This window comes from Nematolebias whitei, chromosome 4 (assembly GCF_014905685.2).
Source record: "Nematolebias whitei isolate Nwh7 chromosome 4, NemWhi1, whole genome shotgun sequence".
Classification (NCBI taxonomy): domain Eukaryota; kingdom Metazoa; phylum Chordata; class Actinopteri; order Cyprinodontiformes; family Rivulidae; genus Nematolebias; species Nematolebias whitei.
In genome coordinates, this window is record NC_056501.1 from 7,360,908 (window position 1) to 7,369,623 (window position 8,716).

The window sequence follows — 8,716 nt, forward strand, 5'->3', positions numbered from 1 at the left end:
CGATGCGGGGTACATCAGAGATCAGCTGATGTGTCTTTCAGTTCTGTCTTGGGAGGACGCTGAAGATGTCTATATTTTGGATTTATGATAGCAGGGGTTCTGCTTTTTGGCATCGGCATGGCTTTGTTTGATCAACTTAAAGAAGACATCTGCAGCAGTTTCGGCCATGGAAAAGCTTCCGAGTCTATATTCGGTACGTGCTATGAGGACTCAAAATCAGCTGATTAACAAGCTAAACCATAAGATGGAGGTGATTTGTGAGAATTGTAGACCACCTGCGGTTTCTAGGAATCAGCAGCATGCGGGATTGACCTTGAGGAGGCTCATAACGTGGATCATTGGAGTGGTTCCCATAAATCTGGCCATTTTGGACCAAGAAAGTTTCAGCAAGACTCAAGACTGACAAGAAAAAAAAAAAACAGTCTGCCTGAAGAAAATCAACAACTGTGGCTTATCTGATTCTGACTCCCCCGATTGGCCTCGGAAATGAGTCAACTATAAATTTCTCCTGGGACATGGGTAACTAGAGACAAAAGCTCTGTCTATCGCAACTTAATCCCAATTAAGATTGAGGACAGGTGAGACAGGAGCTGACAACAAGGAGGAAAATAATGGGGAGCACAGAAAACACAAGGATCTAAACCAGATGTACAAAGTAGGTAATGTACGGCCCGGAAGCCAAAAGTGGCCCTTGAACAATCTCTATCCAGCCACTGTTATCCTTAATTGAAAATAACTTTTAAATAAGTAGATGAAAACCTGCATTTTATCAATGAAATTCAAGAAAATCTAAATTAAGCATCTTGGACAAACACATCAAAAACCGTTGGGTTACAAAAGGCTAAAACCATCTTTTTAGTTGACTTATTTTTTTATATTTTAATTTTAATTTTAATTTAGCATATTTAAGCTAAAAAATATGTTTTCTTGATACAGTTTACAGAGACTAAGTCTTACATCCTAAAAATTACTGGGGTGACATTTTTATCAAGCATGCTAACTATGCTACAATAAGGAAATGCCTGAAAAAGTCTCCTAGGACATGTGTTTTAAAGAAAACTTGTTTTCTAATTCTCTATGAGGCCCTTTGATTGATTTCAATATCTTGATTTGGCCCTCTGATTAAAAAAAATAATAATAATTGCCTACCCCCGATCTAAACAGAACAAAATACAAATTCCCACAGAATCAGAATCATCAGATTGATGTTACTTTATTTGTCAACTTCTCGTTTACACATGTGCCTCTGCTTTGAAAGTGCACTTCAGAATATTTTGGTAGGTTGTCAGGTTGAACAGCTTTTAAAATAGAGCAGTTGACAGAGCAGAGCTTCTGCTAAAACTAGAATACATTACATCAACTCAGCAAAACAGCAGGCTGGGGTGTCGGGCTGACTCAGTTCAGCTGGTCAGTAATGAGACGCCAGCCTTCAATTCAAAAACTCAAGCTGTGACCCAAACCTGAAATAAGACGGAACTTGATGCTGTGTATCCTGCAGAATATTCTTACACATAAGCTTCACTTTCTGTTTTCACTTTTTTTGATAAAATTAAAAGATTTTAAGTGCGCTTTATAGTCCAAAAAATACGGTAACGTGAACCAGCGTGAGTATTCATTCCTCAGAGTGGAGCAAAGTTTGCATAACTGAAACCCCATCCATCCCTGGAGAAGTAAATATCACCCTCAGATGCTTTGACACTGTTTTGTTCAGCAGCTCCTGCACGTTTGTTGTGGTAAAATATAACTAATGTTGTTGTCCCAGACACCCTCAGCCCATGTTTGTGACTTCCACACAGTTTGGGTTTAAAAGAATTACAGAAAAACCCAGACGGTTCCACACGGGGTGTGAATTTATTGCAGCTAGCATTCTGTTTTGCAAGAAGATGGAAAGCTTAAGTCCAATATTGACCTAACAAAGAGTGTTGCCACAGGAAAATGGAAAAGGTAAGAATTTCTTAAATATTATATCACACACACAAAAAAAATATTTTTTCACCCATGAAACTGTGCAGGTAGCTTTAGAGACAGAGGCAACATATAATAAAACACAGAGGACAAGTTTCACTAAAGTTAAATGGTCCCACAAACAAACAAAACGTATAAAATGCTCTCATGACTGATAACTGTTCTCGCTCAGTGTGTAACACACACACACACACACACACACACACACACACATACAGCTCTGCACCTAAAGGTAGCAGCAAAAATCAGTTTCTGAGTCCAAAAGAACAATACAAAATTATATACAATCCAGCATTAAAGAAGCACAAAGAAATTACTAATTTCCATCCATTCAGTATTTCTACCAACTTCTTCCTTTTCAGGTCACGGGGTTCACATCCAGCAATCACTGTGCAACAGGTTGGGGACCCCCCAGACAAGTCTCCTGTCCATCACAAGGACACAGAGATAAACAAGACAAACCAACATTCACTTAGAGTTACCATTCAGTCTAACATGCATGTTTTTGGTCTGTGGGAGGAAACCGGAGTACCCGGAGAAAACCCACGCATGCACTGAGAGAACATGCAAACTCAGAATGGTCCCAGGCTGGGATTTGAACCAGCGACCTTCTTGCTGAGAGGCAACAGCTCTACCAACTGTGCCACCGTGCCTTTACATTACTAATTTTAAAATCACAAAATAAAAGATTAAAAAATATTTAAAAATCCACAAACTTTGTACCATCAGTTTGATAAATTACTAAAAGAGCATTTGTTGTCTGTAAAGACATCACACATTAAGAGGCAGCATGGCGGTTCAGAGGTTAGCACTGTTGCCTCACAGCATTAAGGTCCTGCGTTCAATGCCCAGTTGGACCTGGGGTGAGTTTGCATTTTCTTCTCGTGCTTACGTGGGTTTTCTCCGGGAACTCCGGTTTCCTCCCACAGACTAAAAACATGCATGTTAGTTAGGCTGCCTTCAGGCCCGGGCCTCCCTTGCAAAATAAATCTGTATCTCAATGGGATTTGCCTGGTTAAATAAAGGTTAGTAAATAAAGTAGTTTAATACTGTTTACATATTGCCACATAATTTAAAATCTAAATTGTCACCTAATAACGTGAAATAATATGAATAATGTGTACAAGTACTAAAGTGTCTGCTGCAGAAGATAATGTTATGTTGTGTTTTTATATTTGTCATGTGCAAGTTAACACAAAGTCAGCAATGAAATGTTCAGGATGAGAAGAACTGATTCAACTTGGTAAATAAATGAAAATTAAAAAAATAAATACTAAAGCATGCAATAAGGGTACAGAATAACGTAACAAAAAGCGTAAAGGAAGTATAATATTTACAAGGTTCAAAATAAATATAGTAAACAACATCATGGTAGAATATAACAGTGCAAGTAGGACGGATTAGTATAAATATGTATTTCACAGGTAGTAATAAAAGCTTAAATGCACATGAGATATATTGCACATTAACATAAACTACTCAGGTTGGGTGACAGGTTATTGCACAGGTAGTGAGTAACACTGAGATTAATTGAATGTTGATGGTAAGATAGTGACAGGAATGATACAGCCACATAGTACAGCAGCAATAAACATATTAGTTGTCACTGATGTGGCTTGGTCCAATGTTATTGTGTCAAATGTTCAGTATCAAGAGTTCAGTAATCTGACAGCTTGTGGATAATAACTGTCTTTTGAGTCTTTTCGTGCGCGATGGCAGACTCCTGTTTCGTCTGCCTGAGGGTAGTAGATGGAAGAGTACTTGTGCTGGGTAGGTGTGGTCCTTCATGATGCTGCATGCTTTATGCAGACATCAGCTGTGGTAGATGTCCTGGATAACATTGAATGAATGTTGGACTGAAACAAGCGGAAAACTTGATGGAGCTCAGAAAAACAGACTCTTTTGTGCCAGTTGCTAAAAAATAAAAACAGTTAGCATGAGAGGTCCTATTTCTTACTCATTTTATTTTTGTGGACCCGGGCTGTCTTCATTTGGCTTTGTGCATGCTCAGTAAGAGTTTGAACAGTCCCCCGCCTTCTTAAGTAAAAAATAATGGGTTTTAGAAAGACGAGAACATAATGAAGTAAAAACTGTTCCTAAAAAGAAGCAAGAGAGGGGCGGTCACAAAAACTCTTCATGGGAATTAAAGCAGTTTTTTAATACCTTCTTCTCTACAGATGAGAGTTTTGCAGCTTAATCGTCAAAAGTATCACATCAGAACTACATTTTCTAATCAGATAATTTATTATTTAAAAAAAAAATGACTTTGAGGCAAATGTGCAACAAAATCTAATGTTCTTTATTAGTGACAAAAAATAATTTTCTGTAAACTAGAAAAAACTGGCAGAATTTTACATTTGTTTTTTACTGTTTAATTCTATGACGAGACTGTTTCAAACAATAATTTTGGGAAGAATGCAGAAACCTAAAAAAAAAAATGTGTGCACTAATATAATTTAAACACCGTTAGCAAAATATAAAAGTACCCAATGCTAAGTAGGAAGTTGATTATTGAAATGTTATCCTGAACTATAGCAAAGGTGAACGTTTGAAAGAATTTACTCCAGTGGCTTTTTAGCAACATTGATTTGCAGTTCTGAAATGCCGGTATGCACTCGGTGTAAACAAAGCACTTGGCTCATTATCAAAAACAGCTTGAACTAAGCAGATGACCTACATCAAGCTAAGTGCCATTTGGTAAACAAATAGGGTAGAATTCGATGAGCGTACAGTTTCAGAGAATATATATAGGTGTAAATAAGAGTGAATGTTGCTAAACACAAGAAAAGAGCATTATTGAGTAAATCCTATAAATAAAAAAATACAGAGGACCAAGCAGAGCGGTGGAGCGCCATTTCTTTTAGTTCTGCTGCTGAAGGCTTAAACTGCTGGAGAACTAACTGACCACTTCTCCTCATTCTGCTGCTTTCTTTACTTTCACTTCTCTCCACGTTTGTATTTGTAGTTATTTCCATCAATAATGTGTTTTTGTTTCTTTCTTAGAGACATGATGGTTATCGAGTTAAAGTTTGCATTTAAGAGACATTCTGAACATAAATTCTGAGCTCAGATCTCACATGACATAACAGCTTTTACACAGTTTGACCAAATAACCAGAACTCCATCCATTCTCATCATTAGATGATGTTAATTTAAAATGCGACTATAAAAAAGGGCGGGCGTTATGCATTCCTTACAGGAATCAATTAGAAATAGGATTTTTCTCATAAACAAAATACATTTCTATTTATTTGACTGGCTTTCAAAGAACTAGCTTCAACTGTAATATTAAAAGAGCCCAACAGACGATCCAGCAATCAGGTATTCTTTTTAGTGCTTTTAACATAAAGAAAGTAATACAGTTTATTTCTATTTTTGATGTTGTTTTGCTCATAAAAACGTCAAAGCATGTTATCCAGACATGTATTTCTGCCTCAGAAGTAAGAAGTGCTCTTAAGAATTCTACTCCGGGCAGAATAAAACTGAAACATAATGGGAAACTATTTTGTTAATCTCCAGAGGAATATCATATTGTTGCATGGATATACAGTAGGTGTGTTGCAGAAAGAGTGCAGGGTTTGGACACGTAAAGACAAACTGCTCTTCCTCATTGTCTGAGCTGACACAAGGACAGGACTCTCTGCCAAAAAACATTCATAGCAATATGAAATGATGGGAGAACTAGTCATTTGAAATCATTCTTTACAAACTAAACCAAACAAAAACGCTGTATTCAACAAACACAATGTGTTTTTTTCTAATTTAAACCACAACTTGCAGTCTTTCTGCGTGGATTTTGTTGACCGTTCCAGCTTTCATCAGAACTTCTTCCTCGTATCTAATTATGATCTCATCCTCTCTTAATCTGCACAGGAGCGTGAGGCTGCAGAGGAACGTAGAAGTGCTTCAGGCAAAACGTTCATTGAGATCATATGAGGCTGCTAACAGTGAGCCATTGTGCAGCAACTAATAACTGTTGGACATTTTCCCCATTATTGATATTTAAAGTGAAATTCATCTGTTTGGAATTGTTCCTCTTGTTGTGAAAGCGTTAAAGTAAAGCATTGAAAACTGACAACGTGCTGTGATTACGACTGTTTTTCCACAGCTACGTGTTTTGTTTTTTCTCCCGAGGGACCCGTGGTGCCTCTTCATGCCACTATGGACAACCGTGACAGCCCTGCCAGGATAAACTGAAGAGTTCACACCGAGCTCACAACCTAAGGTAAATAGACAGAGAGGTTGCAGACGGGCATTCATGAGCTGATGTTCAAGTGTCAGCTCGAGGAATGTGGTGCTCCCTTTTTGTCTGTTTTCATCTTGTGAGGCTGAGGAGCAGCTTCTCCTCTGGCCGTGTGTCTCCTCAGACGGATCTCTACATGTGAGCTGCGACAGTTCTCCGTGGGCATCGGCTGTCCAAACTACTTTCACCTGGAGCAGAAGTCTCCAAGCACACAGACGGGCACTGTAGGCAAAAAAAGCTGATCTCAGACAAAACGTTATTTTTATTTTTGGTCCAACTGCTTCTGCAGACATTGTAGCTCTTTATAAATCCAAATGTTCAGCTCATTCTGGAGCTATGACTTTGGATTATTGTAAATTTCTTTTACTCTTTGGATACTTTTAGGTTTTAGATAGCTCATTTACATCTTTTAGTATTTAGCTGCTTTTCTGCTACTATTAGCTTATGGCTGGTCTTTTTACTACATGTAGCTTTTATCTATTCCATTGCTTCTTTTAGCTTGTAGCCACTGTTTTAGCTTTTTTCACCTATTTCCTAGTGTTCTGCTTCTTTTAGCTTTATCAAGTCAGTGTCAGCTTTTTTTCTTTCTTTTTGTCAGCAAAACCAATCAGCACTCAGCATCCACACTGCGTTTTCACAGAAAACACATTTTCTCCAATTCTTTGTTTCCTCTTTGTTACTTTCCATTGCCCAACATTTGAATGAAATTACAGATAAGCTGAAAGAGGACAATGCAGAAAAGTTTGGTCATCTGTGAAAAACTGCAGCAGATAAGACTCAGGCAGCAGAGTCGGGTCCAAACAAAGTCGGCTTCTGGTTCCTGGTTCTGTTTCAGTTTACACACAGCAGTGACTTCTTATTTGCAGGTTGCATGGTAGAAGACTTTTCTTCATTTTCACCTTTTTGTCTTCATTGCATTAATACTTTACTATTTTGCATTAAGTTGCATGACAGTTTACTAGTTAGCACTGTTACCTCACAGCAAAGAAGGTCCTGGTTTAATCCTCGGTTTGAACCTGGGGTCTTTTTGTGTGGAGTTTGCATGTTCTCCTCATGTATGTGTGGGTCTTTGCAGACCAAAATCATGTAAGTTAGACAGCCTACAAAAGACATCACTGTGATCTCAATGGGATGAATAAATAAAGGTTTGCTAACAGAAACAGTTGTGCTGAAATTATTTTTTTGTGACGGTTTCTGAAACGGTAACAAACATTATCACACGTTAATAACAGTCTAACAACCTTGTTTATTTTTCCTTTACTTTCTGCTGTTTGATAGTGTAAATGACAGACCTATGGTTGTGAAATTCATAAAAAATGAGTTTGTCTAAATTAGTTTAGCTAGACCATCATCAAAACTGTTAAACAAAATAAAGCCTTGTTTCATAAACTGTTGGTGAATTGTTTTTAACCAACAAATGTGAAAATGCACAACCAGTATATACACACACACAAACACACACACACACATATATATATATATATGTATATATATATATATATATATATAAATATATACATATATATACCAGGCTCCCCTGGACATAAACCCCTTGTTTTGCTGCAGAAGGTGCAACAATTCCAAACTTCCGCTCCCTCTGTCAGCTATTTGTTTGGCTTAGAAAGAGGAGGCTTAGTTCAACTTATTTCTAAAAGCCCCACAAACTCAATCATGATGGAGGATAGCTGACATGCAAGTTCCTGACGTTCATTTCAGAAAAAAGATCTGAGCATTCAAATTAGCGAGGTATAATGTTGGTTTTGTTGGAAAAAGGAGCCACGCATGATGTTTTAAACTACTTCAGTACACTTCTTCTTTATTACACTATTTTCTTTACTGAAGAAGAAAATTTTAGTTGTTGGATGCATTGCCGAGAAGTATTTTTATAAAGGTAGCAAATTAAGGCCACCCTCACTGATAGTCAAGAAGTAGGCCAATGTCCTCCATCGCTGAGGGATCTGAATAGTGAAATTCTGTAGTTATGGAGATGAGTGTATTTATGGACTAGAATTGAACAGAGAAAACAAGTAAACCTTAATGTTTATGGTGCAAGATATTCAAATGTGTGGGCTCAGATGGTGGAGGTGTTGTCTCTGTGAGAAGGTTGCTAGATTGAATCCCGGACAGGGACCTTTTTGGGTGGCGTTGGTATGTTTTCTTCATGCGTGCATGGGTTTTCTCTGGGTACTTCAGTTTCCTCACATAGACCAAAAACATGCTTTAGACTGAGGGGTAACTCTAAATCGTCCCTAGGTGTGAATGGTTGTTTGTCTCCAAGTGGCCCCATGATGGACCTGCGACCTGTCCAGGGTGTACCCCACCTCTCAAACAGTGACTGCTGGACATGGGCACCAATGACCCCGTGACCTAAAAAGGAAGAAGCAGGTAAAAGATGATGGATGGATGGATGGATGGATGGATGGATGGATGGATGGATGGATGGATGGATGGATGGATGGATGGATGGATGGATGGATGGATGGATGGATGGATGGATGGATGGATGGA